We start from the raw sequence: 18,235 nt of genomic DNA on the forward strand, positions 1-18,235 counted from the left end.
TTCTGGGGAATGCAAGGGCAGAGAGTGCCCTTGGTTCATGTCCTGCGTCTCTGCTTCCCATTGGCATCTGGTTGGCCAGGATGAAAACTCTCCCAGACCTGCATTCCCAACATGTTCACACTCCTGTCTCACCTATGTCTACGCTGGCTTGGTCATGTCCGCAGAATGGAAGATGGCAGGATCCCCCAGAATGTGCTCTTTGGAGAGCTGGTTTTAGGCACAGAGCCTGTTGGCAGACCAATTCTGAATTACAAAGGGATGTGCAAAGTGGCCTGGGATTTTTGAGAGATGATTTATAATGAGATAAAAAAAAAATATTTCAGGTAACTTTCCCCAAAAGACCAGAAGCCTTTTTTATTAGGGATAACTGGAACAGATGCCCCCCCCCCCAAAAACACAGATAAATTTATTTATTTATGCAACAATGGCCCCGCAAATATTATATGTGCAAAAATTGTGCGATGTGATGGTAACCAACTTAAGAAGATTGGCAGCTGAAATGAACAGAATATCTATTGACAGAGATAAAAAAGAGACAGATTTTAAGGAGTATTGGAGTTTGTAGACTGTTTAAAAATCAATATACCGGTAAATATGTTAAAACACAGGTAGTATTTGAGCAAGAACAGCAATGAGGTATAGTGGAATTGTTCCTTCTGTGAAGAAGTTAAGGTATAGCTTAATTAGAATATGCAGCAAGAATTGGAGTTTTGTGGAAACCATGGGTGGGTGGAGGGGAAGTCATAGAAATGTTTATTTTTTAAAAATAAAATAAAATAAAATTATTTTTTAAAAACCTCTGCATTACAAAGTTGTCTGCAAATGTGGCATGAAGGCTGGCAACATCAGCCCTGTCATGTGGGAATCCCTTGCAGACGACCATAGTGCCTGTAGACAGACAGTCAAGTTGTGCATCCATAGCAGTGACCAGTGGAGGAATGACTGCTGGGAGGAGCACAGAGAGAAGAACCTCAATGGTGCATCTGCAGCAGCACAACCAGATGCCTTCATCTGCCCCAGATGCTACTAACCATGATGGTCAGAGGCAGTAATGCTTCTGAATACCAGTTGCTGGAAACCACAGGAGAAGGCAGTGCTTGCAGGTTTCCTGCAGGCCTCTGGGTGGCCCTATGAGAACAGGATGCTGGTCAATGGCCTGATTCAGAAGGCTCTTCTTTATGTTCTCAGCTTGAGCCACATAAATCAGCAGATGATTTCTATGGTATGTTCTGCCCACAGGCCAGACCTAGGAGCAAGGGCTGGTTCCAAAGCCGTCAACCTCAGCATTGTCACATTTGATGAGCTCTCATGCATCCAGCTTCCCTGGGCCATATTCATCACCATCACCCCTTCCAGTGTCTCTACAAAAGCATGCATTGTACACCCAGCAAAAGAGAAGAAGCATCCATCTATGTCAAAGACTTCAGGCGGTCGTAGTGTCCCGAGACTGAACGACATCCAACTTCAATAAAATAAAGGCCTGCTGCAGCAGAAGCCCTGGCTGGTGATTTTTTCCAGCTCAGAGAGTCTTGATAATGCAACCTCAGAGCAGGCTGCAAATGTTAAAGGCTCTCTTCCCTGTCCTCTGTCGAGCACTGTGGGGCTGGGAAGAAGAATGACCTTGCTCAAGGAGTGAAGCAGTGCAACACAGGAGCAATAAGAAGCAATAGAAGGGTTGTACTATGGGGACTCCAATGTCATTGCACTGCCTCTCTCTGCAAGGACATGGAAAGCACGGAAAGACAGAAAGGTCACTGTGCGGAAAAAGAGAATGAACAGAATAATTTTGTTCCCAAACGCTGGATTGGCGACTCTTATCTTCCCCCTTCCATTGTCTGATTTCATACATGTGTCGTTCATCTCATCAAGAAAGAACAGGGCATTTCATTTCTAATGAATCGTGAGAGCCCTTCCAGTTCATTTCCATGGCATGGACCTTATAAAAGGTAGAGGACTATTGCACAGGGCATGCCATCATTATGAGATATTATGATCTTTGGGCTGGAGGAGAATTTTCTTCACATCTCATTTTAAAGCAGACCAATCTAATCTGCAGCTCCTGAACAAATATGCAGTTCACAACACAGCCAACAATCAGCCTGGGCACTTCTTTCAATTTTACAAGGCAGTTTCACTTCAAAAATTCATACAGCAATGTATACTTTATGGGGGAAACGTGTAAAAGAAATGAGTAAATTAAAGGGGAATGCATAGGACAATGCATATTTCAGAGGGAAATGTATGCAAAATGCATACAAAGTGTGCACTTTTGAACACATGCAAGAATGTATTCAATTTGAAGGCAATTTTCACAGGGGGTTTTTAATGGACTCAATAGGGAGAAACAGGATGGAATGGACTTACGACTGAATGCATCCAGAACTGAAACAGCATAGAAATAGGCTAATTTGTCCACCCCTTCTTACAGCAGTACAGCCTTTTATATACTTACCCAGAAGTAATTGCCATTCATTATTTGTCAACTAAGTTTTACTCAGAGTAGACCCACTAAGAAGAATGAGCCTAACTTAGTCTGGTTTCAGTGGGACTACTAGGATAGCTACCACCCATTGTGTTCAATCAGTCTTTTATGAAACCGATGGGCAACTGAATCACTATTTTTGGGGTGTTGATGCTCAAATATTTCAAAAACTGGCATGTGGAATTTAGAAGAAATGATGCACAACTGCTTGGAGGTTTTTAAGGAGAGGTTAGGTGGCCATCTGTCATGGATGCTTTAGTGGAGATTCCTGCATTGTCACATAGAGGAGGGAGAAAGGTTGTTTTCTGCTGCTCCAGAGAAGCGGACACGGAGCAATGGATCCAAACTACAAGAAAGAAGATTCCACCTAAACATTAGGAAGAACTTCCTGACAGTAAGAGCTGTTCAACAGTGGAATTTGCTGCCAAGGAGTGTGGTGGAGTCTCCTTCTTTGGAGGTCTTTAAGCAGAGGCTTGACAACCATATGTCAGGAGTGCTCTGATGGTGTTTCCTGCTTGGCAGGGGGTTGGACTCGATGGCCCTTGTGGTCTATTCCAACTCTATGATTCTATGATTCTAAGGAGTTTGGACTTGATGACCCTCAGGGTCCCTTCCAACTTTACAATTCTATGATTCTACGACTGGTACTCATAAAGACCTATGGAGCAGGTGGGGGTGTGTCTTTGGATGAACAAGGGCAGGTGCATACCTATCCAAGGCATAATCCTGTGAAACTAACCTCATGCAACTGGAAATGAATCAGTGGAGGCCACAGAAAGCATCAGCCAAGCACCAAGGGGAGGGTCATAGCTCAGTGGCAGATGCCTGGGATTGAATGCAGAACCTTCAACCTGGTAGAGCAGATGGTCTACCAGTAAGCTATTGTTTTGTGTAACTTGTTGTGTAACTTGTTCTGCTTCCGTTGATATTTTGGCACTCATAGAATCATAGAGTTGGAAGAGACCACAAGGGCCATCGAGTCCAACCCCCTGCCAAGCAGGAAACACCATCAGAGCACTCCTGACATATGGTTGTCAAGCCTCTGCTTAAAGACCTCCAAAGTAGGAGACTCCACCACACTCCTTGGCAGCAAATTCCACTGTCGAACAGCTCTTACGGTCAGGAAGTTCTTCCTAATGTTTAGGTGGAATCTTCTTTCTTGTAGTTTGGATCCATTGCTCCGTGTCCGCTTCTCTGGAGCAGCAGAAAACAACCTTTCTCCCTTTTATATATTTGAACATGGCTATCATATCACCCCTTAACCTCCTCTGCTCCAGGCTAAACATGCCCAGCTCCCTTAGCCGTTCCTCATAAGGCATTGTTTCCAGGCCTTTGACCATTTTGGTTGCCCTCCTCTGGACACGTTCCAGTTTGTCAGTGTCCTTCTTGAACTGTGGTGCCCAGAACTGGACACAGTACTCCAGGTGAGGTCTGACCAGAGCAGAATACAGTGGCACTATTACTTCCCTTGATCTAGATGCTATACTCCTATTGATGCAGCCCAGAATTGCATTGGCTTTTTTAGCTGCCGCGTCACACTGTTGGCTCATGTCAAGTTTGTGGTCAACCAAGACTCCAAAGTCACCTGTTTGCCCACACTTTTTCAGGATGCTAGTACAGTTGTACCTTGGATCCTGAACACCCTGGGACTCAGACGTTTTGGCTCCCAAATGCCGCAAACCTGGAAGTGAGTGTTCCGGTTTGCAAACATTCTTTTGGAACCTGAACATCTGACGGGGCTTCCACTGCTTCTGATTGGCTGCTGGAGCTTCCTGCAGCCAATCAGAATACATGATTTGGTTTTCGAACGTTTTGGAAGTCGAACGGACTTCCGGAATGGATTCCATTCGACTTCCAAGGTACGACTGTACTAGTTCGTGCTGTTATGAGGATATGGGGTGAATTGGGGAGTGGTTTTTGCTTTTTGTTTTGGCTGGTCTTTCATTTAATTTTAAGAACAGTTTTTTGGATTGATTTAACAAGATTGTAACCTGCACTGAGATTGTGAGATGAAGAGTGGGATTTTTAAAATAGTAACAACAACAACAAATAAATAAATAATGTGCCATTTGGCCCAATTCCCTTGCCCAAAGCTATTTGGGGCCCGATCCAACAGGGCTCTTCTTGTGTTCCTCTGTTAATCATAAACGCTACCCATTTTAAAAATATGGGATAGGCTTCCATGCACACATGTGTTGCAACTATACTCCTCCTACTCCTCCTTCCCTTACAGATGGATCTTGTGACCATTTCACACCAGGATCAAGTCAACTTAGCTCTCAAAGTACATGTGAAGCCTGAATTCAGTTTCTCCTTGCGAGCCCATCAAATTATGAATTTCAATACGAGCAGAACAGCTTCCATTTTTACGACCCCAATGCCTGGGAGAGCAAGGCCTTGTGCTTCTCTAATGATAAAGAATCCAAGCGTAAAGTTGTAAAAGTCACTCGTGGATTATTGCTCTCTGAGAGTCGGGGTTGATGTATTAGTCTTCATTTTTTTAGGGCAGATGGTTGCTTTGGCACCAGCTCGCTTTTGCTTGATGTTTCCCTGAAACTTTGATGCTCCTTTAGTAGGAATCCTTTCTTGTAACTTAAAGCCATCGGTTCGAGTCCTACCCTCCAGAGCAGGCAAAAAGAAGCTTGCTCCATCTTCCATATGACAGCCCTTGAGATATTTGAAGATGGCTATCATTGTATTAGTCAGGCCTGGCCCAAGGCATTCTGGTACCTGAGGCAGACCCCAAAATGGCACCCCCTCCCCACTAGGGAAGAAGGAGTGAGAGAAGATCTACTTCGGGATCAAGAGGTAAGAAAGATCTACAGCCCCAGTAGATTCTGCCACCTGAGGTGGACACTTCACCTTGCTGCATATGTGGGCTGGCCCCAGGATTAGGGGAAATTGCCCTCAAAAACGTGCACATTAGTCAAAACTGCATATAAAAATGTGTTGATTGGGAGAAATTCACACCAACTGCTTGTGGATTTTCCTGAGGGTTAAAAAAATTATATTGACAGATTGCTGGAAAATATGGAGAATGGAATTTAAGACTGGAAGAATGAGAAACTGAAAGGACTTCCATCCTCAGCTGGGACCTAACAGCAAAGAGCAGGTAAGAAATCTAAACAGTAATAATAATGGTGATATATCCCCTTTGTCATATGTATTAAACGTAACAAAACCTGATCAACTAAGTCATCTTGATCACCAGGGCTGGCTCCAGAGGGTGGCAAGGTGGTCCATTTGCCAGAGCTCCCAAGACCAGCAGAGAAGTCTTTGTTCACCTTTTTATATTACGTTCACTCCTACAATTTGACATTCTGCTTAGAAAGATAATAGTAACCGAGGACACCTAATAAGTTTTATAGCACTCCTTAAACCATAATTGCCTTTTTGTATATGGATGCATGATATTATGAAATGATACGCAGATGAAGTATTTTTCCCCCCTTTAGTAATGGTTTTAATATTTGCCTTCCCTCAGAGGGTACATCTAATTTATCACCTCTGCTTCAGTCATGCAGTACTTTGAGAAGCAATATGGTCTCTTGGACTATCCGGTAACAAATCCTGCATATGGCCATTTCAAAGAGCCTTGAATTTACGGGTCTCTTTTGCTCTCTCCTTCCCTTACACACCATCGCCATTGTTTCGTTTCCTCTGGCAGCTGCTTTCCCATTTGGTCTGGCATATGTGAAGTGATGTGGGCACAGAAGAGTAACGAGCCCTTTGGTGAACGCACAAAACAACACACCGGCTCTCAGAAATTACACAGGACAACGTAAAGTTGTTTCACAGAGGCTCTTTCCACGGAGGAAGCGCCCCTCCTTGGTTAAGGGTATCCTGTTAAAAGGATCTGTGAGGAGTGGCTTCCGTCCGACACCCAGGCAATCACGAGGGCCATAGCACTCCTTCAATGGGGAGCCCCTGGGGTCACCCCATTTTATATAAGTCATGAGTGTGGTTTATCCTTAGAGGGACGTGGGTGGTGCTGTGGTTAAACCACTGAGCCTCTTGGGCTTGCCGTTTGGAAGGTCGGCGGTTCGAATCCCCGCAACAGATGAGCTCCTGTTGCTCTGTCCCAGCTCCTCCCAACCTAGCAGTTCGAAAGCACGCCAGTGCAAGTACATAAATAGATACCACTGTGGCAGGAAGGTAGTCGGTGTTTCCATGCGCTCTGGTTTCTGTCACGTTGTCCTGTTGTGCCAGAAGCAGTTTAGTCATGCTGGCCACATGACCTGGAAAGCTGTCTGTGGACAAACACTGGCTCCCTCAGCCTGAAAGCAAGATGAGCACCACAAGCCCATAGTCTCCTTTGTCTGGACTTAACCATCCCGGGGTCCTTTACCTTTACCTTTACCTACTCCGAGCAGACGGGCTGCAGTGGAATAATGTGGCTTCACCAGTTGCCTGTGCCAATAAGGTTGTGGCCTGTTTGAACCCATAAACTATGTGTTGTTGTCTTGTCTGGTTATTTCACTCCTAACTGGGGGGAGGGGGTGTCACGGGGTCTTGGCACGCAACTCCTCTCGATTTCAGTTCCTGAGGAAAACACTGGGTCAGCACTCCTGCAACTTTTGCCCTGTGTATTCTGTGCAACAGTTAATAGATAACTCTTTCAAGGTTTACACTGGATATATGTTTCCCGAAGAAAGCAGCTCAGGCGTCTGCTGCTGCTGCTTGACTTCCTTCCCGCCCCACAACAACGAAGCTCTATGGCCCACAGATTGCACTGAGCATTTGGGCCCATCGACATATGGCAAGTCTGGCAAATGTGCGGTATCCAGCAGAGACGTGTCGTAAACCGACAAGTATATTACAGGACGCCATAAAGCTGCAAAACAATTGACACCTCTTCTCGACAGCTGAATGGCAAGCCTTTTGGCCTAGGCCGGAATGCCCCTGTTGCTTGGATGGCTGTAAAAGAGGATTAGACAAATTCGTGGAGGGTCATAGTTACTAGCCACGGTGGCTGTGCTTCACCTCCACTGTCGCAGGCAGCATGCTTCTGAATACCAGGGAACTGCAAGCAGGGAGACAGCTGTTGCACTTGGGTCCTGTTTATGGGCTCCCCGTAAGCCTCTGGTTGTCCACTGTGAGAACGCGATGCTGGGCAAGATGAGCCACTGCGGAAGATTATTCTGCAGGCTTTGTTTACTTCTGGGGCCAACTTCAGAGGACCGGGATTTTTTTGCACTGTAAAGGAACGATGGGCTGAGAAGTGAGCTCATGTAATAATGTGAGGAAGGCAGTTCAGGTGGTGACGTCTGGTGCGAGCATAGCCCCTGTTTTCACCCATGAAATGTTGGTGGATGTAGGATGATGGAAGACCTTAGGGCTCATCCAGACTTCCTTTGGTACCACATTTCTAGGTGCAGATCCATGCTTTGAAGCTCTGTGTCCAAGCGCTTCCCCTGTTTGTTGCATTTCAGAGTTAAAAGGCAAGTTTCCGCAGTGAAAGTGCTGGGAGGAGAGGAACGCTAGGACACAGTGCTTTAAAGCATGGGGATGTACCTGGGAAGCGTAGGGCAAAAGTTAAATGTGGCTGAGTCCTTAGAGAAGGGGGCGGAAGCAGCTGCCTTCTACAATGTGGTCCTTGGTCCCGTATTGTCTCCTCTGACTAGCTACTAGCCCAACACTCTAACCACAAGGCCATACTTGAAAGCCACACTGGTGTTTAAGTATGATCAAGGTTGCGGGCTCAAATACCCAAATATGCAAACTTTAAGAATCACAGAATATAGGATTGTAGAGTTGGAAAGGACCACAAGGGTCATTTTGCTGAACCCCCTGCAATGCAGAAATCTTTTGCCTAACGTGGGGCTTCAGCTCACAACCCTGAGGTTAAAAGACTCCTGTACTGCGAACTGAGCTGTCTCCAAGATGGTGCAGCTATTTAATACAACTGCATTTCAAGTTATGTATGCAAGCTTTAAACCCCAACATAGTCACTGACACCTGGGCGCTGCGATGACCCAAGAAACCATGGTCCCAGACTCCTTGTGACATAAGCAGGCAGGAAGTAAATAGTCTGTGGTCATAGTCTGTGGTCACTGACTCCTTCTGACAGCACATGAGTGACTATCTCCCCAAATATGGGGGTGGGGGGGGGAGAAGAGACATTCTTGCATTGGGGAATATTTTCATGATGATTCGGAGGATGTGACGATTTATATAAGATGGGTGCCGATTTGAGTGCTTGCTTTATTTTACATCTCTGGAGGTGTGAATATTTATTTTATTGCCTATTTTTATTTATTAAATTTCTATACCACCTTTCATCCGAGGACCACAGTGTGGTTTACAATATAAAAGCGCAAGGATCCATAACATAGTAACAAACAAAAGCAATACCCCCGCCCCACAGAATAGCTACTTAGCTAGCCAATTTGGGGGGGGGGGCGGTGTGGGGAATCCATTTTGGGTTTTCTGAAATGTTGCTTTGATGTAGCCTGCTCATTCTATATTACGTAACTAAACAACATACTGCCTGTAACTCTTGCAATATGATAATTGCTACTGTATTTGTTGGATTTTCAAAAAAATAATAAAAGCATAGCTTCTTAAAGATTCCTATTTTGATTAGACTGTGTTGGGCCTGGCAGCTAGGATTTGGCTAATCTGCTTTAATTTGATCTGTGTGTTTTTCAGCACTGTAAGATTGCAAAACATGTTAAATCCTACTTCGTCATTTTGGGTGCTTGGGTGATTTTAAGCTGCAAAAGATTTTGACCTGTGGGCATTTCTGTCTGTGTGAATACATGTGGGGGTGGGATGTAGTTGGACTCATGTCAGCAAGATAACGGCATGGCCGAAAAAGGTTGAATAAAAGCTTTTATAGCACCAGTCTTTCAAAAGAGGGAGAGATTAAAGACCTAGACACTGTAGATCAGTTAGTCTGATTTCTACATGTTCCAAGACGCTAGAACTTATTGTCTATACAGTTTTTGTGTGCAGTTCTGAAGTAATCATTTTCAGCCATTGCAATCAGGATAAAGTATACGATGAGGCAGCGAGGAGGAGTGCTCTGCTCAATCACCTTCCAACTCATGATAGGTGAAGGTCTGAAACTGGGAGCCTCCTTGCGGATTTTAGAGCCCAGATTTTCTCCCAGAATTCTTCCAACAAGGCACCTGACTTTAGATGGCCCTATTGGGTGGGGAGAGGGCAGGTGAAGGTCCAGCTGGAGCAATCTCTGAGGCGGTCTTCACTTCCATCCCTCTGATGTCACATTCCCAGTGCAATAAACAATGGTTTCTTGGAATTATGGGAAACTGTGGCTTGAACGCTTCTTCCAAACCACAGTTGCAGACCACAGTTGCATCCTGCCTTATTTGTAAGCTTGGTTTGTAGGGTCCACTGAAACCACATCTTCCCAGTTTGGATGTCACAGGAAACTGGAACTTAACTGACTAAGCCTTATTGTGCTTTGCCAACATTGTCCATTACAAAGATGCAGATAAAGCAGCCCAGCTGCTTCCAGAAGGAAGAACGCCCCCCCTACCACCACCATCCCTCTTCTGGCCACTGCGAAACCCCAGAATTGGCCTGACTTGCTTTATTCTGACATTCGCCTTACTGCAGTAGTCTGGAACCAAACCTGCAATATCTTTGAGGTCTACCTGTAATTAGGAAACATGACAGCTACTTGTTACTGAGGGCATCAAAGGCATTTTCTTCTCCCAATGTCAATTTGAACAGAGCTCTTGGCTACTCGGTTAACAGTAATCGGCTTAGTGGAATTTGTTTTGCATTTCTAATGTTAATGAATGGCTGTATTTTGTTTTGTTTTTATTTATTTTTTTAATCCACAAAGGAACTGCAATCAGACTGAGGGCAGGTGCAATCTAGGATGGCTGAGTGGAAATATCTCACTTTGTGAGTGTGTTTGTCCAAATGCCAATTGCGGAGCAAAGACGTCAGCTTTTTGTACCAATGGCAAAGCATATTGAGAAGGAAAGGGTTATGAACACATTTCCCCCGCCCAGGGGCAAGGAAGACAAGCAGAAACGGTGCATTCCAGAACGCCTCCCGCTTGCTGAAACTCAGTTAAGAGGGGAGACGTTCCGGCAGTGTCAGAAGCGGTGGGTGGGCAAGGCACTGCCTATTGGGCTTCTGCCGCCTAAGGCAGCTGCTTCCCCCGCCTCATCTGTGGGCTGACTCTGGGACTGCTTCACTCCTTCATCAACAATCCACAAGGACCAGGTGCTTTTCATGAAAAGCAACGGTTGCCCCTAAGTTCTACCTCTGCATGTAAAGTGTTGTGGGGCACTGAACAAAAGTGTTGATGCATGCAGGTTTTTATCTAAAACGTCTAGTGGTTGCCTACAGCTCACTGATATACAGTGGTACCTTGGTTCCCAAACTTAACCCATCTCGGAAGTCTGTTCCAAAACCAAAGCGTTCCAAAACCAAGGCGTGCTTTCCCATAGAAAGTAATGCAAAATAGATTAATCTGTTCCAGACGATGAAAAACAACCCCTAAAACAGCAATTTAACATGAATTTTACTATCTAACAAGACCATTGATGGCATAAAATGAAGGCAATAATCAATGTATTGTACTATAAAATAAATAAGACAGTATTGTAGATGATAAAAATAAAATAAAATAAATCCTATGTGCACTGATGATAGTCATTGTTTGGATGGGGGGCTTTTATCCATTTCTGCAGTCACACAATCAACCAGTAAGCTGAACTGGGTTCCACACAGACACCAAAACGAAGTAAGAAGCCACAGTCACACAAACGAAGTCACAAGCCACAGTCACAAGTCAGTCCCATAAAATGAAGAACAAGTCACACAAAAATGAAAAAGCCACACAAACAAAAATGCAAAAAATACTGTAGCAAAAACAAAAGCTCCAAATATCACCTCTTTGTTGTGTGGTTGCTCAGGACTCAATAGCCAACAGACTCAACAGGAAGCCTCTGATTAGCAGTGGGGGACTCAATTTACATGTTCTGCTTCCAAGGCAAAGTTCACAAACCGGAACACCTACTTCCGGGTTTGCTGCGTGCTGTTTCCAAGTTGTTTATCAACTAAGCTGTTCTAAAACCAAGGTACCACTGTAGTGTCCTAATGACTGTGCAAGGAGTTTCAAAGCTCAATGCACTGGACAATGCAATCGAGGCATATTAAATGGGCATCATGAGAGAGATTCGTTCCTTGACAAACTTTCAAACAGAAAAGGGCTTTCATCCCATCCGGGGCTCTCTTCTGAGATTGCCAAAGCATAACGTATTACTCTGCTGTTCCATAATTAAAAAGGTGGCTTTTAAAGGTGACTTTTTCTTGTCCTTCCTTGCCAAGTTGTCATGGTCAATTATTTCAGCCAACGTAACTTGAGAGGCAGTGGAATCACAGTGCTTCACTGCAATAGTGTGGGAGAATGTCTGAGGCCTTCCTATCTGTAGTTAGATGGTGGTTTGCTTGCTTCTCACATGTTTCCATGGGTGCCTCCAGACTATTTTGCAGGAAGGAATTGAGCACATACTGGAAATTCAGGTTTGTGCAATTAAAGTGGATTAAAGCTCTCTGTCACACAAGCGAAAGAAATCCGTTTTTTGACTTGTTGCAATTAGGAAAGTGACAGGGAAATATACTGAAAAGTATGGAATGAGCAAAGTATTCGGAGCAGAATGAATGTTCATTGTCATATAACTGCCCTGTAGACCAGGGGTCAGCAACCTTTTTCAGCAGGGGGCCGGTCCACTGTCCCTCAGACCTTGTGCAGGGCCGGACTGTATTTTGAAAAAAAGAAAATGAACGAATTCCTATGCCCCACAAATAACCCAGAGTCATTTTAAATAAAACGATACATTCTACTCATGTAAAAACACCAGGCAACCCCCACAAATAACCCAGAGATGCATTTTAAATAAAAGGACACATTCCACTCATGTAAAAACACACTGATTCCCGGACCGTCCGTGGGCCAGATTTAGAAGGCGATTGGACCACATCCAGCCCCCGGGCCTTAGTTTGCCTACCCATGCTGTAGACGAATTAGAATGAATGCTCCATTAATACTGAATGAACTCTCCACAGTCTAACCTCCACATACACTTTGTGCAAACATATCAGGATAAATGCCCAGTAAACAGGCCATCATTATTCCATGAAAAATCACATTCATTCTGTTATTCATTCGTAAAAATTACATTCATTTTCATTGCTCACATTGTTTTTCGTTGTCTGGTTTTGGTTTTTGCTCCTCACTCGTGGCTGTCATTTTTTGTTTTTTTATTTTGGCAGTGGTTGCCATTCATCCCAGAAGAGGTTGGACAGCCATCTCTCAGAGATGTTGTATCCTGCACTTCAGAGCCTGCACTGATCAAGGGAATGGACTGAATGACCTCCACAATCCCTTCCAATTCTATGAGTCTATGATTCAGTGGCATTACTCAAAATAAATCCATGCAAACTTGTGGAAGGATCCTTTTGATTCCGAGATACTGGGGACAAACAAAAGGAGGCGGCTACTTGTGAATTTCCCCCAAAGTATCTGACCGCTCTAAGAAGCAGAATGCTGGGAGACAGGGACCTTGGATCTGATCCCTGCAAGGCCGTTCAAATGGTCTTGTCTTCATTTTTTTAAAACCACCATTATAGGCATTCCTCTCCACATTACTGGAACAGAACAAAAGGGCCCATACAGATCCAGACTGAGTCATGAGGATGCTATGACCTCACAAATGGGCGAGAGGTCAGTGTTTTATTACTTTAGTGTGAGAGACAAGTCATCTCCTGCTTCCAAAAAACAACACTGCGAGTGGGATGGTTCGAAAGTCCCCGTAGCAGTGCAATCTGAGTTGCTGCACCTTTGCTAAGCTTCTCCTTAATGCTGAGATTCACGTTTACAGCCCCTGCTTCTTAGCGTCTGCTTAAACGCTGAAGAAGACAAGAGTGGACGAGGGAGTCGAAATCCATTTAAAAGCTGCCTGGCCATCCCTAATGAGGGCTGACCTTTGCAGTGATACAGGCCTTGGGTTTATTAAGGCAGGGGCAGAACCCATCTCCAGGCCTCTGGTCAATCTGCGTTGCTCAGGGCAAAGGAATTTCCATTTAAAAATCTCTCTTCAGGTGATAAAGACGGATTCAATAGAGATCTGCTCATAAAGAAAGTGCCGAGAGCCACTATTAAATTCTAGCTTCTGTCAGCTTAACAGCAAAAACTTTTAATGAGGAAACCATTAAAGTTGACCTAATGAATCAGAAATGCTTTTCCTCGCTGGCTAATTACAGGAGTGCCTGGAATACCTTCCAACATATGTAATTTAGACAATGCTGAGCTATCGAGTCTCCCCTGCGCCTATTGCTTTTCTTTCCGCCTCTCCCTCCAAGGAAACCTGTTGCAATGCAGTGAGCGTTTAAAAAAAATGCCCATTTGCAGCATCACCAGAGAGGATGTGGGGTCTTGACCTAGATTCTCAGAGGGGCATCCGTGGATGTGGTCTGCCTACAAAGCGCTGGGGGGGGGGGATTTGCTGGTATCCCCAAGGAAGAATGCGGAAAGGCAAAGTTGCTAGTGATTCATTTCAGCCAGAAAGAGAGTGAGAGAATGGGCACAATTCAATAAAAAGCCATGCCTGTGCCTTCATTGAAATGAAACTGGGTTTGAAGCACTTTGCAGACTCTTAACTTTCCTAGACTGCAGCAGCTGCTGACTCATAGGGTTACTCCTTCCCTGCCGCATCACCACTGCTGGCATTTTAAATTATTATTATGGAGACAAATGCAAGTGGAAGTAAAATGCAACCAAACCAAGTAACTAATAAGCAGATATCTTTAGGCATTTCCCCTGGGAACAGCATCAATTACCTATTGAAACTCTTTTGGTGTACAGGAGTGTTTAGCAGTGTTTCAGCTCATGAATCTTGGTTAAAGACTTGTTGCAATCAGACGTAGAGAGATGATTGCAGGTAAGAGTCGTTTAATGCAGGAAGTGCATAACTTGGATAGAAAAGTTTCTAGTTCCACTGCAGCTCCATAACCTAGAGAAGAGCAAGGCAGCCACACTGTTGGCCCACCTCACTCAATATTGCCTGATCTGTGTGGCAGCAGCTCTCCTTGGAGCAGCCTGGCCTTGCTACTTGAGTTCCTTTGAACTGCACAGGCTGCCGATTCAGCTGGGGACCTTCTGCATGCAAGGCATGTTCTCTCCCTCTCCTAAGAGTGCAGGGTATTTGTTACATTGACAGTCCAAAGGGGTTGCATGTAGCCCTGCTATAGCTCATGTATTGAATATTCATCCATCCACAGGACATGGAAATAATGGAACCCAAGGAAAGCCTCTGTTGCTGCCAGCGCCTTCTAGTCAACAGCGATTGCATTTGGGAGAGGCTTTGATAAAAAGGCCCTATAGATTGGTGACTCGTGATGAATGGGTGGCCGTGTTTTTAGACAGCACGTCCTCTGTAGGCAACAGAAGCATAGATACTCATTGGTAATTGCAGACTTCAGATGATCCGAGGAGAGGAGAGGAATGGATCTTTGCCCATTCAAAGAAGCAGCCCAATTCAATACTCATGAATATCAACGCTGATTAATATCACTAATTACCTTGCAAATTCCCTGCCACTTCCCTTCCCTTGTGTGCCTCGCCTCAGATTTGTGAGCCTTAGGGTAGGGCTGATGGATTTCGTTTTGCTTTATGTATAATGCCTAGACAATGTACTGCAGAATCAATAGGAGATATTCTCTTGCCAGGGTCCTATGGGCCACTGAGAGACTGCACCCCATGCCTCCCGTGAGGAACATGGAGAGGTGAACATAAGAACATAAGGAGAGCCTTCTGGATGAGGCCAGTGGCCCATCTAGTCCATCATCCTGTTCTCACAGTGGCCAACCCGATGCCAAAGAAACCAGCAAGGGAGATCTGAGCTCAACAGAACCCTCACCTCTTCCTGTCTCATAGCCTCCATTGTTGCTAATAACCATTGATAGTGTGCTGGGCCCGGGGGTAACCTGTGGAACACGATCCAGGACCAGACCAGAATCCAAAGGTTCTGCTAGGAGTCAGTCCAACATGGCCAAGGCAGGACACGAGGCAGAAAACCAGACAAGGACAGGTACAGGATCTCAGGCAGGATCTAGCATACAGCAATGTTGCTCCCACAACCTAGGGCAGGGTCCAACAGCCTTTTATCTTTGTCAGGGTAACGGCTGGTCCTGATCCCCCGGCGACTCACCTCCCTGTCTCGCCCGAAGGTGAGCACTCCTCCTGCGAGTACTCAGGTCTCTCCTTCTCTCAGACCTCAGTCTCTGCAGCTCAGGAGGTGTCGGTGGGTGACTAGACCCAGGGGCCGCCTCAGCCTCCCCTGACCCAACCGGTACTGGAGCAGCTGTAAGTGATGGCCCAGCTGGAGGCAACGAGGTAATCCCCGCATCTGGAGCCAGGGCAGGATCAGGCCCCTGACTCGGCCCAGCTGGTGTTCGATGCAGGGGAACCTGTGCAGACTGGGAATCTTCAGGATCAGGCTCCAGACTTGGTTCAGATGATGCCTGAGGCAGAGGATCCGGTGCGGACTGAGACTCCTCTGGTTCCGAGTCCGAGCCCAAGTCTCAGGCCATCACAGATAGACAGCAATTACTAGCTGCAGAAATACAACATGGGGGACACCTGGCTTGCTGAATCTGAAAGGGTCTAGGGGTCTTAATAGACCACAAGCTTAACATGAGTCAACAGTATGATGCAGCAGCAAAGAAAAAGAAAAAAACCACTAATGTTATTCTAAATTGCATCAACAGAAGTGTAGTGTCCAGGTCAAGGGAAGTAATAGTGCCACTCTTAGAGTACTGTGTCCAGTTCTGGGTGTCGCAATTTAAGAAGGATATTGAGAAGCTGGAACGTGTGCAGAGGAGGGCTCTTAACTCCCATCAGCTCCTGCCAGCATGTTCAGTCGTTAGAGGTGATGGAAGCTGTAGTCCCAACAACATCTGGAAGACTCCAGAACATCTGTTGCTCCAGAAAAGGTTTTGCAACTAAACAACAGGAAGACAGAAGACAGGAGAGGCGCAACCAAGACAGTCAAGGGTCTGGAAACCAAGCCTTATGAAGAACGGTTGAGGGAGTTGGGTTGGTTTATCCTGGAGAAGAGACTGAAAGGAGATATGATAACCATCTTCAAATATTTTAAGAGCTTTTATTTTAGTAAATAATGAAGAGGAGGAGTACCCTTTTACATCAGAGTAAAAATTAAATTCTGAATGTAATGGATGATGGTAATGACAATGAGCATCAAAGACCACCAGAAAGGGTAGTATAAATGCAATTTCATAGAATAATAGAATTGTGGAGTTGAAAGGTACCCTGAACATCATACTTGAAGGGGGAGATGACAGACCTCTGTGGTTGTCATCCCCCTGCCCAAATTTTGGCAGCTGGCCTATAAGGCTACAATCCTATCCAAGCTTACCTGGGAGTAAGTACTTCCAAGAAGGCATACCAGGAGTGCACTGTAAATCACACAATAAAAATGCTGCACTTTGCGGCTACATACGAAATAAATGCACATTATTAACACTGTTAATCTATTAAGATGGAGGGGAAGAAAATGGGAGCCTGTAGAGAAAGAGAGAGAGAAAATCAATAAGCTTCTCCGGTGCTCAAATTGCACGGCGCCCCCCATATATCTAGCAGCTTGCCTTTCTCTCAAAGTTAATCATTTGGAAAGAGCCGAGACCCTGAACAAGCTTTCCTGTAAATCAAGGTAAGACTTACAAACTACGTCACCAGCGTTCTGTGGAACCTCTGTTACAAGAGAGACAAACCAAGCCTCTTCTTTGTCATGTACCACAGCTTGAAGTTATGTGTTTAAAAGGAGGGCATCTTTTCCAGCTCACACTGCAGGCCCAGTGCAGACCATGAAGACTTTCACACTTCCTGATTTCCTATGAGGAACATTGAGTCATCACAACAGGAAATAACATAGCTTCCCCCCCCCAAAATCATGGGGATAATAGCTTGCTAAGAGTGCTGGGAGTTGTAACTATGTGAGGGGGGGCACTATTTTTACCACACAGTAAAAGGTAAAGGTAAAGGGACCCCTGACCATTAGGTCCAGTCGTGACCGAATCTGGGGTTGCGGCGCTCATCTCGCTTTATTGGCCGAGGGAGCCGACGTACAGCTTCCGGGTCATGTGGCCAGCATGACTAAGCCGCTTCTGGCGAACCAGAGCAGCACATGGAAACGCCATTTACCTTCCTGCCGGAGCAGTACCCATTTATCTACTTGCACTTTGACGTGCTTTCAAACTGCTAGGTTGGCAGGAGCAGGGACCAAGCAACGGGAGCTCACCCTGTTGCGGGGATTCGAACGGCTGATCTTCTGATCGGCAAGTCCTAGGCTCTGTGGTTTAACCCACAGCGCCACCCGTATCCCTTAGGGTTGCCGTAAATCTGGGCACAAAGTGGTTGAGCTTTATTTTCCATGTAAAATCACAACAAATGAAGTTTTTGAGCTATTTTGACTTCTGGTGTCAGTTGCCATACATCCGGATTTTCCCATTCAAGCAATTTCTGCCCAGACACTGCTTCCGTATTCCGGCTATGTCCAGGAAACTGGCAACCCTACCAGAAAGTCTCATGTGGACAAAGGGGAAAGGACATTTATCAAGCCCTTGGTGGGCGTTCTCTATATTTATTGATCTCCAAATGTAGGTCAATAAATATAATAGTAAATAAATAAAATAAAACGGACAGCCTCTTCCCCTGATTCAGATTCACAGAGTCAGAGTCAGACCCTG

This window comes from Podarcis liolepis, assembly GCF_965112155.1.
Source record: "Podarcis liolepis genome assembly, chromosome: 1".
Lineage (NCBI taxonomy): Eukaryota > Metazoa > Chordata > Lepidosauria > Squamata > Lacertidae > Podarcis > Podarcis liolepis.